Consider the following 17,338-nt stretch of genomic DNA (forward strand, 5'->3'; position numbering starts at 1 on the left):
CCTTGATATACATGCACAGAAAGACAGAAAGAGACAGAATACATGTATTTATATACACATACCTGAACACAAAAGGTATGTATACAAAATTTAAATGACAGACAAGGACAGATCTGGCTCCAGCTACAGATTTCTGACCTCATGGTAAACACTGACTTTTTCAACAGTGCCCAGCACTCACAGAGCTATTTGCCTCCTGAGTCACAGAGCAATCACTGTATTACCAGTCACAATAAGAACTAAATGCTTCATCCCTGGTGCTGGAAGGTGATTCCAAAATCACACATGGAGAGCCATGGGTTAAGCTAGAGCTAGTAGACACCCAGGAACACACTTCCTCCAGCTAATCCTAAAAACATTTCTTTAAATGTGTCCTTTAAAACTTCCTTTTGAGCGGATGAAGTGAGGGAGGACCGTGCTGACAGAGATTAAACGAGCTGGCATTCACTCTCCAGCACTCCAGGACACTCAGCCTGCTGCTGGCACTGCATATCAACACTGCACGTGGGCAACTGATCCTGTCTCCTAACAAACAAGCACACATGTATATCCATTTAAAATCAGATTTCACTGTCCTGCTAGTCTTGTCTGCCTTACATGTGGCAGCACATCTCCTCACCCCATGATGGGGCTGTGGCTGGAGATCCTGCATCACTATTGCCTCCCCAGGGTCACTATTTTCCAAACTAAGGGTACTTTTGATATTGGCAATTCTGGTAATAGCTCTTGTGGGGGAAATTTTTAAAAACTAGACTAAAGCCATGCAAGTTCAGACACCTGACAGCTACTTCTGGCCTTGGCAGACCCACAAATGGCACTGGGGCCTGTGCCACAGCCAAGAGCATCAGCCCAGCCTGCAGGGATGAATTCACACACCTCCTTATCCATCACTCTGGCTGCTGGATCAATTGAACCCATATATCAGAGCAGAGGCCCAACCCGCTTAGTACAGTCAGAGAGATATTTCTTACATTAATTACTGAACACAGAATCATAGAATCATTTAGGTTGGAAAAGCCATCTAAGATCGAGTCCAATTATTCCTTCAGCACTGCCAAGCCCAGCACTGAACCATGTCCCCAAGTGCCACATGTACACATCTTTTATAGACCTCTGGGGATGGTGACTCTGCCTCTCCCTGGGGAACCTCATTCCAGTGCCTGAAAACCTTCCAGAGGAGAAATTTTCCCTAATGTCCAACCTGAACCTCCTCCAGCACAACTTGAGGCAATTCCCTCCTGTCCTAGTGCTTGTTACCTGGGAGAAGAGACTGACCTCACCTCACTACAATCCCCTTTTTGGGAGCTGATAGAGACTGATAAGGTCCCCCTGGGCCTCCTTTTCTCCTGGCTGAGCCCCCTCAGCTCCCTCACCTGCTGCTGGTGCTCCAGATCCTTCCCCAGCAATGAACCCTACAAACTTGAGCATGACTTTGTCATTTGAATATAAATGTGGAATTGTAAAATACCACTCAACCAGCTTCCAGCACCTGGGCAGGAGCCCTCACCCCCAGCATCAACATTTGCAGGAGGAATAGCACATCAGCATCACAGAGGCTTGAACACAGACCTTCCTGAGGGAAAAGCTCTGTGTGAGCACAAGCACTTCAGTATGTAGACAGAGGAATAAAATCTTGCCACTTAAAATTCATGGTAAAAATAATACATTGGTTTAAAATCAGCTTTACTCTTTGTTAATTATATTATTTCCTTCCCCTAATTGCTATGTTCACATCATAAAGTGCTATGCATGCATTTTAAATGTTTTAAAAGAAGGATAAATAAAAATGAAGGAAAATTTATGTATACACACATATATATGTATTTATACATAGCCTAATTACTTTCAAGCCATTCAAATACTGATTTCAACAATCTAGTACTGGAAATCCCAGGTTGGTACTACAGTTCTGTAATCAATACTTCCAAAGTAAGTACTTTACATTTCCACAAGGAAAAAATAAAAATTAAAAGATTCTAAGTGATTTAAAGAGAGTGATTCAGATGATACATTAAGTGATTTCTATTTATTACTACCTACTCTTTCTGATTTTTAATACCAACATAGAGGTTTCAGGACAAGATTTCCAAACAATTTGGTTTTCTCTCATTTGGCAAACACTGTGTCTAATGGAGCTTGAAATTAAACCACCTTTTTTTGGTAATTCCCTCTTTGCAAAATCCCAGCAGTGATGAGGGACTCTCCTGTTCATGGGCTGCAGCAGAGGATGCTCAAAAGAAAAGAGCATTTCTCACACAAACAGCTGAACTTCTCTGTGAGGCTCCAGTCCATGAATGAGGTCAGTAGGAGCTAACACCCTAAAAATTGATAAAATGTAATAGTACGCTGTATTTTGATTTTTGCTGTGAGTACAGAAGAGTGGGATTTATGTCTTTGACTGCCTATACTGGGATAAATGCAAGTGATAAACAGGCACTGTAAATGACAAACAGTGGATGTTGTTACCACCTCACTGGGAATCTGACAATAACCCCTTGGAAATCCCTGTCTCACTAGATTAGGAGTGGATGCAACTTAATTAAAGAGACTTCTTCAACTCTTATTGAACATTTCAGTTACTCAAATAAATGCACTCACAGGTCTGTTTAAGTTTGTCTTTTTCTTCTTAAGGGTACTTGATCTTTTCCTGCATTTCAGAATGCATTTGGACAATGTAATCTGCTTTAAGAGATGAATTATGAAAGCTGTGTTTTGAAATGTCTAGGAAACACCTGACAGCCACAACCTGGACATTTCCTTACCTATATTTAAGTTGGAAGTTTCTCATGCTGAGCCTTTAACACATTAGTCTTCATACAGACTTTTAATTTCCACCTTCAAAGTAACAGTCACATCTCCATATCTATACCAGCTACAGTTACTCAGGATATTTCAATTTGATTTTTAGTCTGGCAATGGGAAAGTATTTTGCTAGTTTTTCCATTTGTTTACTCTGGGCCATCTGTTAGCTCTTCATGAATACTTCATTCCACTGCTTCCTACACTGCAAATGTCTCCCCTTTTCCAGTGCACCCTGTGTGCCAGTGTTGAAAAGGGGCTGGGTTTTGCCAGAGCCACTCCTCATGGAACAAAATCAGTGTCCTGAACTGATCAGCTGTGCTCTCTCCAACCACACAAATCTGCTGCAGGGCAGTGACAGACTGACATTGCCCAAGACTTATGCTCTATTTTCCAAATCATTCCTGGGAGATCGTGACCTTGCTGTGGATTTTCTTTGAGGAAAAACTTAGAATTATTAAGTTCAGATGATATGTAAATATATGGATCGATGCTCCTTTCAGCAGGTGATTTCCAGAGTATTCAATGACTGCTTTTTTTGGTACAAAAGACACCTTCAGCTCTCTCCTTCCCTGAAAATCTCCTCGTAAATGTCTCTGATGGCAGATCGTTAAATGCTGAGCTGTGGCATTTCCCTGAAGATATAATTATAAAGCTGTGGGAGGACAAGAGACAACTCTTTAGACCACACTCTTCATTCTTTTATGGCTGTGTAGTTCAGTGGCTAATGTGTATATTGAATTTAATTTAATCACTTCTGTTATTCTACCAGTTAGATAGCAGCCATTTCATCCAGACATATTATTAAATTATTTATATGGGACTTTCTACAAGCTCAACCTCATTAAGGTGAAGTTAAAAGTTTATAAGCTCCAAAATAGCATGGCTGGCTGAGGTTATGGTGAGAAAGCTGCAGCACAAGAACATTACATTTCCATATTGGAACTCATAAGCCTGATTGTGAGCCAGATGCCTAAAATCCATCACCACTGGAGATCCAGCACATAGAGACACAGGAATTTGCAGAGTAACACGATGGGCCAGCCACTCCCCAGGGCTCTATCGATCAAGTCTCCCTTGGCATGGCAGATGAGACACACTGGCTGCATGCAGATGCTGATATTTAGGTCAGGCTCATATGGAATCCCACCCAGACAGCCTGGAGATGGAGCATCACTTAAGAAGTTTTTAAAAGTTTGTCTGTTTTGTTGTTTTGGGGGTTTTTGCCCAGAAAATAGTTACATTTTTCACATATTTTTTTCTGAACTTGTTTTTTCTCAGTATTTGCTTGAATAGTGTTTGATTCCTTGGAGGATAGTTTGAGTATTGTTGTGTTCATTTTTGCTAAGGGCATAATGGCTTTGTTTTAGACACTCAAAAAAAAAAACAACCAAAAAACAGGGATGCTAATCCAGGGATGCTAATCCATCCTACTCCCCAGTGCCACACAATTAATGTAATGCCAGATTTACAATTTTACCTGTTCAGCCTTCCCACTTTCCCTACACAATCCTCGCTATTGCCTACTTCCAATCCCCTACTCCCACAGACTACACAGTGCCTCAAACTCACAAAGCATCTCCCGGGTATCCCCTGCAAGGTACACTCATCTGGTGGGATTCTGGAGGCAGAGCCTGTCCTCAGCACTTCTGGATGAGCCAAATGAAAGCCTCTCTGCTGAACATTTGTAAATCCAAAGATGTCATGTGAGGATACTCTTGGCCTTTTGCTCCTTTCTCTCCAGCAGCAATTAAGATTGCTGCTTAATCTGGGACAGCAGCAGGATTGAGGGCCAGGCCAAAGAAGCAGGGTGTGAACAGAATGGGCTGAAAGCTAGTGCAATCACATCTCTTCAACACTGACATCACTATATACAACTACTTGAAGTTAAGATTTCTCCCAAAATTACCTCCTTTTACTATGCTTAACTAGAACTGGCTATGTTCAATTGACAGTGATTTCGCAGCCCTCTCTTTGTTTCCATTTTAGGAGCCATTCAATAATTACCTGTCCCACAACCACATTCTTCCCATCACGTGCTCTAACTAGACAAACTCCATGTACAATATCACTACAAGTCTTTGAACTTTGAATATGAAGTTTCTACCCACAGATCACAGGACTTGTTCAGCAATATTTTGGAGCAAACCTTTTCCCCTTCCCAAATGTTATTTTGCTGAAGTCAGTTAGGTTTCAGCAAGTTATCAAAACATGAACATAAATCACTGTGTTCTGGATTTCAAAGACTGAGGCATTTCCTAGACATTCAGCTGACTGGGCATGTGGGCAGTTTCCATGAGCTTTAGGTAGTACAAGTACTGTTTTTACAACAGCAAACTGTATCTTCTTTCAAAAATCTGGCCATTTCCTGACGCTTGCAGGGAAAAAGCTCAGAAGTTCATGTTGTTAAATATGCCAAAATATGTCATGCAATATACATAGTCATAAGAGATTATAAGAACAAGGGACATGTGAAAGAGAAAGATAGGGAAAGAATACGGCCTTATCTATCACAAGTTGTTATTTGACTTAGCATGATTTTAAATTAATCTTGCTAAACTAGTGGAAAGACTTTGTAAACCCCATAAATCATTTTTACCGTGGTTTAAATCCATTTTTAAAAAAACAGATCAAAGTCGTGGACACAGGAACTCGTTACCACAAGTAACAGATTTGTGCACCACAGGCAATCTGCAGTAAAGTGGAATATGTCACATGAACTGAAATAACACTGTCTGTGGAGATGCTTGTTTTAATTTATCTGAATCACCTAAGCCTGTAGGAAATGGAGACCTCCTATAAAAAACACCAAGGCTGTAAGAGGCAAAGCAACAAATGTGTGAGGAAAGAGCATGGATTGTGTTTTGAATGATACACTACATGCATAGAGGTCTGGAGATAAACATTAGTGTAACACAAATTTGTAGCACTGCTGAGGGCTTTCCATCACATCATAACACGAAAAGAACAAAGCTGGAATGTTTTCTTGCCAAAATGGGATTTTCTAGCACTTTGCTGATTGCTTGTTTTTATAGCACAATTGGTTTATTTGACTTGTTTCAGTCTTCCTGCATTGCAGCTTCTGAGCCTGACCTGCAGGAACAACAGCATTTGAAAACTTGGTTAAATATTGCCAAGCACATCAAAGATCACTGCAGTCAGCTGAAAAATGACTATTGACCTCTGTGATCCCTGGTGTATGTGCTCACCATGCTCCGGTGTCTGGCCTGGAAAATGTTCCATTCTGGAAGCTTGGAAAAAAAGAGGCAAGAAAATTGAGCTGCTCTCCATCCTAAAGACAGCGTTGTCACATTAAAGATAATCACATTTGCCATTAGAAATGTACAAAAACAATCAAAGTGAGGCTCTTACTTAAGGATCAAAAGGCTTCTGTAATTCTGTAACACCAAGACTGTGTTGAAGTCACACTAGTAATGGTCTTAAGAACTGAGTAAATCAGTTCAGAAGGACTAAACAACCTGCACAAGTGCCTTCAACTGCAGCATTCTTGCCACTCATTTCCTCTGCTATTTATACTCTTAATTTATAAATAATATATGGATTTACAAATTCTTTTAGCACAGGTGGCTAGTTTCTTCCTGCTTTCCAATTACACTACAAGCTGGAAGAACTAGAAGCAATTTCCATGACAGTGCAGGGCAGTGCCAGCATGTGCCACTGCAAGGTTTTCTATGCAACCTCTCCCCGCTCCTTTTGCCACAAAAATGCATTAAAAAAACAAAAAAAAAAACACAAAAAAGACTAGGAATCCCATCAGATCAGGTTCTGTCATACACAAAAGTTTGCAGACTTTTCCCTAGTCTGATGCCCACTCTCCAGGGAGTTCAACTGGACTTCTTTGAAAAAAGCAGTGAATAAATGTAGATATTTTTTTTTAAACAAGGGAAATGCTGTGGCTCCCAGCCACAAAAGCAGGGACACTGAAAATTAAAAATGACACTAATGGCTTTTATTCACACTACCAGTTTCTTTCTTGATCTTACGCAGCAGCCTTGTTTTTCACTGACATTTATGGTGCTGTAAGAAGAAAGAAATAGTTTGACACAATAAATCATTATGTCACTTTTGCTGTAATTGTAAAATACATGACTAGATTTTTTTCTTTAATCAAGGTGAAATATAGGGCTCCCCTCTCTTTAGTGGGCTCAAATCAACTCTAAATCCCAGTAAAAATTAATTTTCTTGTCCTAATCAAATCCCCAGTTGATGTGGGCTTGTTCATGGCCAAATTTAGTTTAGTATTAATACTCAGAAAACTGTATGTTGAGTACATTAGAAAACAAGCTAAAACTTTGCATTGCTCGATCCAAGCCTGTCAGGTTACTTGCAGTTATTTTTAAGGAATCTCCTTATGCAGGGTTTTAGCCTTTAGGGCTAAATGAGCAACAATTTTGAAGCTTATTACTTTATTTCTGACTCATAACTCTATGGTAACTCCCAGGAGAATTCCACTCTTATGGGGTTAAATGAATTTGGAAAGGTTTGGACTGGGACTAAATGTTCCATGTCCTTTAACATCTTTGTAAGTGTTTTATTCTATGAATATTTCATGTTGAAGAAAAGCCTTGTTTGTGCATGCCAGATAAGAAAGGTTTCAAGGATCTGCCATCTAGCCAAGAAAATAAGAAAATACATCAGAAATCCTTACCAGGGAGAAAACAGGAAAATGCAGCTCCAGGAACAAGAGTCAGACACTTGAGAATGTTTCATCCTCCCAAATTTACATCCTTACCCAGAAGAAAAATCTGCTGCTGCTGCTGCACGTTAACGAAGCCTGAGATCAATAGTAAGTGGGTAATTAAGAGCCTAGTTGTGTTTAAGGGACTTTCTGTTGCTTGTTTGATAAGCTCAAAATTGTATCTGTGTTTAAAACTTGCATTTTTAGTCAATTATGGAAAAATGAGCAGTAGGAGGTTGACAGGGAATTCCTGTCGATACTGGGAACTAAGCCTTGGGAAGAAGGGCAAGAAGACAATCCCAAAAAACCCAAAACAACCAGGAGCAACTAAACAAGAGGAGCAGGGCTAACAACTGACTTGCACCACAGGCACAATGATGTTTTCAAAAAGTCGCTCCAAGGAGTCAGATTAGAACCCATTTTGCACAGATTACTCTTGCCTTTGCTTTCTCAAATTTTTTGAAGTGAGTTGGTTTATTCTCCAACCCGTGAACAGGGCAATGATCACATGAAATCCAAACTGGTTTGTTTGGAGAAGTCATTAACAGTGAAAAAATAGAGCTGCCAGACTGCCTTGATCCTATGTTAGGAATTATATTTTGATGCAAAGTTCCTTCACAGAGGACTGAAATCAGCTGTGTGCATGGGAAGGGCTGTTCATTACTGAACAGCAATTCCAGGTCTCATTAACTTGATCCTTTTGTGATACTTAAATACTACTGCAGCATTCCCACATCCCCTTCCTAATAATCACAAAATAAATGTATTTATACTTATTAGAAAGGAAATATAAAGATTTATGGCACATTTTTTGAAAGCTATTTATATACTTGCAAAACCAACAAACCTCGTTATTTTTTTTAATTAATAATGTATGTCACGGCCTTGATATTTATAGGTACAGTTTTTTTGCAAGAAAATGTTAATTATATTCACCAGCCATGAGCAGAATATATAAGAAGCAATTTATAAATTAAACACAGTAATTTGGGGTTTCAGGAAATCAGAAGTAAACTGAAATTATATTTAGATTCAAGGAACAGAAATAGGTAGTGATTCACTACAGCACAGTAAAGCATAATCAACAGATGGCAGAACAGTACTGGTCTTGGGGGTTTTTGTTGTCTTTTTTTTCTTAGTACACATTAATCTACATTAGGTTTATAAGACAATTGTCAGTGCTTAATAAGGGTATGAGGACAAATTTGTGGTTTGGAAACGTGGCAATTAGAACACCTAAGAAATACGAAAGACACGAACCCATGCAACTGATGACTGGAAAAATAAAGTTTTAATTTAGATCTGGAAATAATAGTCCCAGAAAGCAGAGAGATTCAGAAAAAGGTTAGTTGTAGTATGAGATTAACTTTTAAATTAAAACCACTGACATATGCAAAGAGAAAAAAAAAAAAAAAAAAACAAAAACAGAAGACAAGCCTAATTACTGTTAGCTCATGCTTGTCCCAAAACTAAAGTAAACCTGAAGTCATGAACCCAAAAAGCTGTTCCACAGCATTATGAATTAAGGGAAAACCAACTGTGGCACCTGAGAAACCACCAGCAGAGCTAAATCCCTCCTCTAAGTATTCACTGGGAAAAATAAACACACACAAAAAAACCTTAAAAAAACCAAAACAAAAAATAAAAACATCAACCAAAACCAAAACCAAACACCAACAATCACAAAAAGGAAATAAACCCACCTACACACCTACTTTGAACAAACTCAGTACCAGAGAAGGACCTGCAGGTAAATTGACCTTCCCAGTAGGAGTAAAGCAGGTTAATGAAGAAAAACACATTTTTGTCTCCATCTATTGGTCAGAATCCCATTTAGCTGCTGGTTGGGTATGTATTTTGCAGTACTGTTCCAGAAAGGACATCTGTGTAGCAAATACCCCAATATCCCCATCTTTTCTATCTTGTGATGAGCCTTTTTGATGCCCAGGAACACATTCTCCATCTGCCTGATCAAAGCCTTTTTGTACAGAATGCAGGTGTCCAAGTTCATTATTTGCTTGTAAGGCTGCAATAATGCAGCAGCCTTTGACAAACCACCTTCCTCCCAGAGAAATAAAGTATGTGCCTTTTGTGAAAAGAGAATATTACAGAAAGGACCAGAAACTGAAGAGGTAATTTGAGTTTTTAACTAAGCACGGGAGTTAGAATAGCATATTGACATGATTTCTGGTGACCTCGAAACCAGAATGGTTTAAGGATTTTTTTTTTTATAATAAATATAAATGTAAATGTTTGAATGGAAAAGAATTAATGCTTTAGGAATTCTTCAGTCAGGGAAGTGCATTAGCACTTCAGGAGAGAAGATGCAAAGGGAATAAGTAGCTATTTAAATGTGAACAGCATCCCTTGATTTTTTTTTTTCCTTATTTTTTAACATTAGCTTCCACAATAAAACAACCTGTATATAAGTTAATATTGGCATACTGTCCTTGCTCAGAAAGCATTCCTGCTGCATTACAGAAGGCAGCTGGGCAGCACAGTAAATGTGTCATTTGCTATTTAACATCTCTGTGACCTGGATTTAAATTCAGAGTCACACAAAATGAGACTTCAGTTCCCTCAGAGGACTATTAAGGCACACACAGAAAGACTTGTGAGGCATCCAAAGCCAGAGGGAACGCGCTCCCTGCGCTCGCCCCTGCGGACACACACCCTCAGAGCCCATCGGGGAGAAGGAACTGGATAATTTTTATTAAAAGGATGTCTTCAGTTTGGAACAAGAGCACCCAACTACTGTGAATAAATCTTCTGTTTATTTAAAAGTTTACCCACAAGGCTTCAACCTCCCCGTGAGAAAAGGCATTTGATATGTCGCTTTATCCCAGAGCCTCACACAGAGCTTTGCAGGTCTAATTGTTTTCCTGTCCACAAAGAGCAAAAAGGAGAGCTGTGAAAATTCAAAAATGTTATATTCTCTCCCTTAAAGCATCATTACCCTCCATCTACTGCATAATACTCCCAGCTTTGCTGCTGCATCTGTGCACAGAGCGAGCTGTACCTCTTACCTTTACAAGGCAGGGCGAGTGCCTATGATGAGGCTTGTCTTTAAGCTCAAAACTCACCTTCTTTATTAGTTTTACATATGCCACCACAAAACAATTACAACTTCAGTTCAGCATGAGTCAGTGTTTTAGGCCCAGTTATTATCTTTTTGAGAACTGGCCCAGCAAGACCTGGAGACCAGCACACAGGTGAGGTGGCATCTGTGTACATCACACATCTCAGGTGATGTGAGCCCAGCACCCCTCACCCCACTGCTGTGCCCTCTGCCCTGATCCCACACCAGTTGGGATCCCTGCAGAAATAGACTTTTTTTTTTTTTTTTTAATGGACTTAAGCAGATTAATTCCTTGGTGCTCTGACTACTATGGTAGTACTGGCACAGAGAAGGAGGTACAAAGGTATCATCTATGTACAGACCTAGATTAAATCTGACCCCTTAGACATGAACCTCAGCAACTCAGCTGTGAGAAGAGATACTTGTAAAATTTCCAGGTAAATATTTTCCATAGAGTTTGATTTTTGCCATCATTTCCTTGAAACATTGAAACAAAAAAATTTATTGCAGAGAGCCAAAGTTTAACCGAAGCATCTCAAAGTGTCAATCTAAATCAAATCACTCAATATTAATGCACACCTGTCTGAACTTCAACATGGTCTTTTCACTTTCCTTAAAAAACAAAATATTGTGAAACCTTTCTGAATAAAAAAAATGAGGATGAACTGAGTCGTAAGTAGTGCTGAAAGGTTCCTAAGAAGGAGCAATCAAAACCAGCTATATCTTTCTGTACACTTTAAATGGTCCTTTGCTATGCCGAAGACAGATTCAAAGGAGAGATTTAAGAAGGATTTGGATACCTGTCTGATATGTGACAAGCCAAAATTAACTCTTCAAAACTCCCTTGGCTCCCTGATGGCTGTGTCTTGCAAAGTACCAATGGCCCTGGCAGGCATCACTCCCCTCACTGCCACCCTGCCTGCTGCAGGGACAGCACCTTGTCCATGTTTACCATGAATCTCCTTCCCCAAAGCATCTTATTATTATTTTTGTTATTATATTAAGGGCCTTTCACAGCTCAGGCAGGTCCCAGAGCAATGTGAGGTCTGAGAGCACCACACCAGCTGTGCCCCAGCTGTCCTTGTTCCTCTCTTCAGGTATAAAAGTGCCACCTCCATTATCTGTCTCATTCCCACTCACCAAAACTATTTTCTTATTTTATTGTACTAACCATTTCAGAAGGACACCTGTCTTCAACCTTGGGCCACACCAGGCATTTTGTCTTGGTGGCAGCAGGAGATCCCACACCCACAGACTTCAAGTGGACCCAGTGAAGGCTTCTGCATCTCTCCAGAGTTTGTACACACACAGAGTTAAACCCACATGCTTTTCCATTTATATGCTCAGTTTTATCTGTATTTTGTCACTGGCACCAAGAGTTACATGTGCTAAAACACCTATGAGCCCCAGGTTTCATCAAGGATCTCTTTTTTGGCAGAATTTCCTTTATTTATCTTATTTCCCTGCAGAAAACTCTAATTGGGATGTTATCTGCTGGCTTTATTCAATTCCAACAGGACTCTTCAGGGCTAGGGATACCTATAAATCGAATGCTTCAGAATAAATCAAAGCATAAAATTACATTGTCTCTGGCAAGAAAAAGATTTGATTAGCTGAATTTCCGTACAAAGAAATTACAGAAGAACTTGCTTTGGAGTTTAAAGGCCTGACGTGTTCCCAATTGAAATGTAGCAAGCAAACAGGTTTGTCCCTCCAATCTTATCCTGACAGGAATCAGTTTGAGCTGATTTGTCCCCTCCCTGGTGACAGGGAGGGAATGCAGAGCGCTTGGCATTGCAGATGGAGCTATTCCAGTCTGCACAGACCGGTGGGATGTTATGTGTAGCAGGAATTGAATTGTGCATCTCTCCCAAATGATGGGAAAATCACTCCCCATGAAGGTGAGGCTGTGGAAGGAATCAAAGAACGGCACAAACAGCACTACAAATAAAGGTCAGTGTCTTGCTGTGTTTTCTACAGTGAAAGACTAAATTTGGGGACGTGTTGGAAACAGGTAATTGCATTATCTGATGAGTATTTGTGGTCTATACAATCTTGTATCCTAAAACTGTCATCAAAGGTAAAAATGGGCAATATAAGGATTAGCTGTAAAAGTCAGTAGTTAATGATTCACCATAATGCATGACTTAGCTGTAAGCTAGGAAAAAAACTCATAAAAATAGCTCAAGAAACTAATTTCTTATGCTTTTTCAGGCATACAGATGATTTAAACTCAGGCATTTCCATATTCTTCAGATCCCTGAGCAATGGCATTTGATGAGAAACCAATCTGTTTAGACATTCTCTTTTAGGGTGAATAATGACACTTTATGGCATCCTAGAGAAGATTTTGTAGTTCCATAATTGGTAATTTTGTACAGCTTGCATGAGGTCCCTTGTCATTTCACAAATTTCCCAAAGCAACTGCTGTGACTGGGGTGCTATAATTGATTACATGGAATTGCTGGGAGAGAGAAACAAGCACACAATCAATTACATTGATAGAAAATTGGTGGGGCCGAAGAGTCATTTATAGGAACCACAGCTGAACTCCTAACAGCAGAACAGGTGCCGTGCTCACATTGTGTGCTCAGATTGCAGAGCACCTAAGCAGTGATTCTGGATCACCCTGGGTTAATTCCAGCAGGACAGCCCAGCTTTCCAGTGAGAGAAAAGCCAGAGCTCAGCATTTCAATGCCTGCATTTCTCTCCATGAAGCTGAACCCTGAGTTGTGTCTTTGGCTCTCTACAGGTGATGCCAACCTGAGATTTGCTACTGGTGTCTTCACTCTCCTGTTCCCTTTGCCCAGGATTACAGTCCTCAGTCATCAGAAAAAACTTCTGGGAACACAAGGTCTTTTTTCAAATTCCTTTACATTTCTCTTTGTGAGCAAAGTTGAGTTTTAGCCAACGAGTGCAGTTTGTGTCAGATTTATCTCTAAGTGAGCAGAGTGCTTGTGATTTCACGGGCTCAGCTGATGAGGCTCAAATGAGCTCAAATGGTTTTCCATGTGCTACAGTGAGAGAGGTTCTGTCCTGCCCTTGCTTCATCACAGCAGCTCAGACCCTATAAGGGTTCTGCTTCCCACTTATAACAAAGGGAAAACTGGATTGGTGATGTAACAACAAACTCTCAGTTCTCCCCATGTATTTTGGTCCCACTTCTACTGCCAGTATTTTCCTGGGGTTTGTCCTGGTTTCTGAAATTTCACCACCTACTAGCATTAGTGGTACAAGAATAAAAGATTTCCTATACAAATAAAAATGTTCAGCTGAATTCATGTCTGACCCTCTGGGCAGAAACATTACTATGTGTAGTATGGCCCAGACTCCTTCCCTTGCCATTGCTGAAAGCCTCATGTGTAACCATCAGAGAATTAATGAGCAGAACTAATGAAGAAAAATCTTGATGAAAAAAAACCGTACACTTTTTTTTTTGAAACATAGAAAGTGGCTATGTAATTTTAGTTACATATATTTATTATATATACATATATATATATATAGATCTATAGATAGATAGATAGATAGATAGATAGATACTTAATATTTATGTATATGTGTGTACTTTATGCTGGTGTCTTTCAGACTGATGTCAGCAGTAGATGTGCCAGTTCTTGAACTCATACCCCAGTGTTTTTGTAAACACCACAAAAAACAATCTGAAAGTGCTTGTAGTATCAAATTCCTACACTGAAACCTTTCATGTCACTTCAGAGCTTCCCATAAAGACATTAAGCACAGTTATGAAAAACAACAGTCTTCCAAGAGCTACACTACAATGACTCTTGTCCAACACCAGCCATCAGAAAATCTCTTTAAGATGTTCGATGTGGTAAAATATGTAAATGCCATACAGTTGCTAGGAGATAAAAAACTACATGAACTTTTGAAAACATTGCAATCTGCTGCCTTTGAATCTGCAAGGTCATCTTTATTTTTCATGATGATAACTTATTTATACTGTCTCCTTGCTAAAAATGAGCTTCTGTGCAGGTTACCTCTTTACTTAATAGCAGCTGATCTACTGTACCTATAAATTGGTATTTATTACAAGGCTGGTTAATTTCCTCATGGAGCTTACAGCCCTTTAATTACATTCATCAGACTAATTAATAAATACACCGTACACTACTCTTGAAACAAGCAAAGGGTTTATACTCAACACTTCTGTATCCGTTTATTTATTTAAGCATTTCATTTAATGTTAGATATGTCTCTTTTTAATGAAAAACACTGGAAGAGGAGAATGAAAGTGTGGTTTATTGTCCAATTAACAAATCTAGTAGCTTACTCTGTCACTCAATGAATGATAATGCCTGGCTCATAAATCAGGAAGAAAACTACTTAGGCACAGATCTCATAATCAATTCTACAAGTATTGGCTGCTTTCCACATAATCCAGGCCTAAATGTGTGGCATGATTTTATTCCAGTAGCACATTAACAGAATGTACACCCATTTTGACTTCTGAAAATGGGATAACAGTGTCGCGGCAAAAAGCATTTGTCCATTTTTTAAAATAAATGTGTCCCAATGATGAACGTGTTCAGCAATTTTAGTGATGAAGCAGCAACGTGAACTAACTGTGGCCTCACAGTGGAGGCTCTTTCATCACCATGTTTCAGATGGGATCTCCATGGGATTGTGTTTTCATATGGACCTTGATTGTTCTGTGTTTCCATGCATATTCTTGGGATTCGTGTATTTCAGTATCTGCACAAGAAGACCCTGATTTTCTGGGCAGCATCACTTGCTCTGTTTGAACAAACGAGTGCCAAAGCACTGCAGGTTATTGGGGCAGTGGCCAGAGGTTTTGTAATATCATTTTGCCAGAAAGCTCAGAATGAAACCAGCAGCTTTCCCACTTCCATCCCCACTACTGACTCCGAGGCATTGTCCTGCTCCAAGGACTTGCCACTCTGCTGTGGAACGATGGCAACATTTCACTGTGTGTACTTGTTATATACCTCTCCTGATGTAAAGCTGCTGTCTTTTGAATGCTCAGAGGGTATTAAACAGGGTAAGTGCTAAAAGCATCTCTCCAGAAGCATAACAAAGCCTTACTAAAAGACTTCACAAATGCACTGACAGAAAGCAAAGGGCAAGATCCATGGCTTCTGTCACTTCTTGGTTGACAACCCATTTTTGCTGATGCAGACACCGCAGGAAAGCCAAGGAACTGGAGACCCCAGCAAAATGACACATGGCACTGATGTGTCAAACATAAAAGCCTGGTGAATCCAACAATCTTATGTTGTTTTTCTTGTGTTGTTTTTTTGTATTTTTTTTTTTCTCCCTAAAGTGAGCTCACTTAGTTTTTAAGCAGCTTTGCCTGAGCTTTCACAGCTAGAGCTGTGGAGCAACAGTAACGGAATTATGAAAGATCCCCCTGGGATATTTGAAAGGGTGAGAAGGTTCCAGAGTAGTTGAAGAATAAATCCTAATTCTCATCCAAAAGAGAGAGAATGGGATAATCATGAAAATATTAGCAGAATAAGCATGTTGAGTAACAGCCAGAGGATCTTTTACCGAAGTCATCCTAAGCAGGATTGAGGAAACACTTAAATTAATAACATGTGGATTAGTACAGTTTTAGGATGAAATGGCGTTTAAGCACCAAATCTTTCTGATCACACAAAATGGAGAAATAGAGAAATTCAGTTTTTCTTGCAGAAGTTTCTTCACTTCAAGAAACGATCAAGATGTGCAATAATGGAAAATCTCTGAAACAAGAGAAAACAGGTTTGACTTTGCTCCACTGTACTGTCGACACATGTACTGAAGCAGATAATTTAGATTGTTTTAGAAATATAATGGAAATATATTTTTTTTCCTGTTTTCTTCTCTTCCTGGAAGAAGTAACACCTTTCCTAAGGGAAATAGTTCATGTACTGCCATGATGATCTTGGCACTACCAGAACAGAACAATCAATGCATGTTATTGTGAGAATTAATGGGAAATAGAACAGAGGAAAGAGACAGATCGGAAATGTATCTGAAAATAATACTGACAAAGAAAATAGATATTCTGTTAAAAAAAAGAAACAAAAAACAACATTATTTTTGAGATAAGGTGAAATGGAATCAGAGAAAATTCTCAACAAAAAAAGCCTCTAGCACTGATGAAGGAGCCTTCCTTCTGCAGCAGAGGAGCCATCATGCAGACAGAAAACTCACCCACAGTTCAGTGAAGTAGCAGAACTGTCTTATCATCAGAGGCCAAACACCTGTGGGATGAAATGCAGGCTTTCTGCAGTGTTTTAACAGCTCCAACACTGTTGGAGTGTTGAAAAATGACCCTATGCACGTCTCTGACTTTCCAAGCTCTGGTTCAGAGGGCACCATCATGAATTGCACTGGAACAGCCCAACCAGTGCACTATTTCAGAGAACTAAAGAGCTCTTGGGAATGAGATCAGCCTCCATTTGCCTTCTCCAGCTCTCTTTGCCAATCTCCCTTCATCTTGCTGGCTTTTAAAGTGCTCTCCAGTTGCCAGCTTTGATGGACATGGCTACAGAATGAAGATGTGTCATTACCTCTCTTCCTCAGACTATTTAGTTATAGAGGTTTGTAAATATCATAACCCAAGGGTAGGTGGTTTATTCCATCACTGGTCTTAATCACCTGCAGTTTTCAGTCTTGTGACTGCATACCTGTGAGGGGAATATGCTGGGGCTGTACATGTTTGGAATTAATCTGCTTGTTTTAATGGGTCAGCCAAGAAAAAACAGAACTAGGCAGATTGGTAAAACTGGAAC

The 17,338-nt window shown here is 39.7% G+C and overlaps 1 protein-coding gene and 1 long non-coding RNA gene across 4 annotated transcripts in view; one reads left to right on the forward strand and one right to left on the reverse strand.

Moving 5' to 3' along the window:
• Nucleotides 1-17,338, reverse strand: part of LRP1B (LDL receptor related protein 1B) — a 630,666-nt gene that overhangs the window by 523,697 nt on the left and 89,631 nt on the right. The gene's annotated exons all lie outside the window — the stretch shown is intronic.
• Nucleotides 11,507-16,637, forward strand: LOC121470275 (uncharacterized). The gene is made up of 2 exons (XR_012056845.1): nt 11,507-12,530; nt 13,330-16,637. It is a non-coding gene; the product is annotated as an uncharacterized lncRNA (long non-coding RNA).

This window comes from Taeniopygia guttata, chromosome 7, assembly GCF_048771995.1.
Source record: "Taeniopygia guttata chromosome 7, bTaeGut7.mat, whole genome shotgun sequence".
NCBI classification, from domain to species: domain Eukaryota; kingdom Metazoa; phylum Chordata; class Aves; order Passeriformes; family Estrildidae; genus Taeniopygia; species Taeniopygia guttata.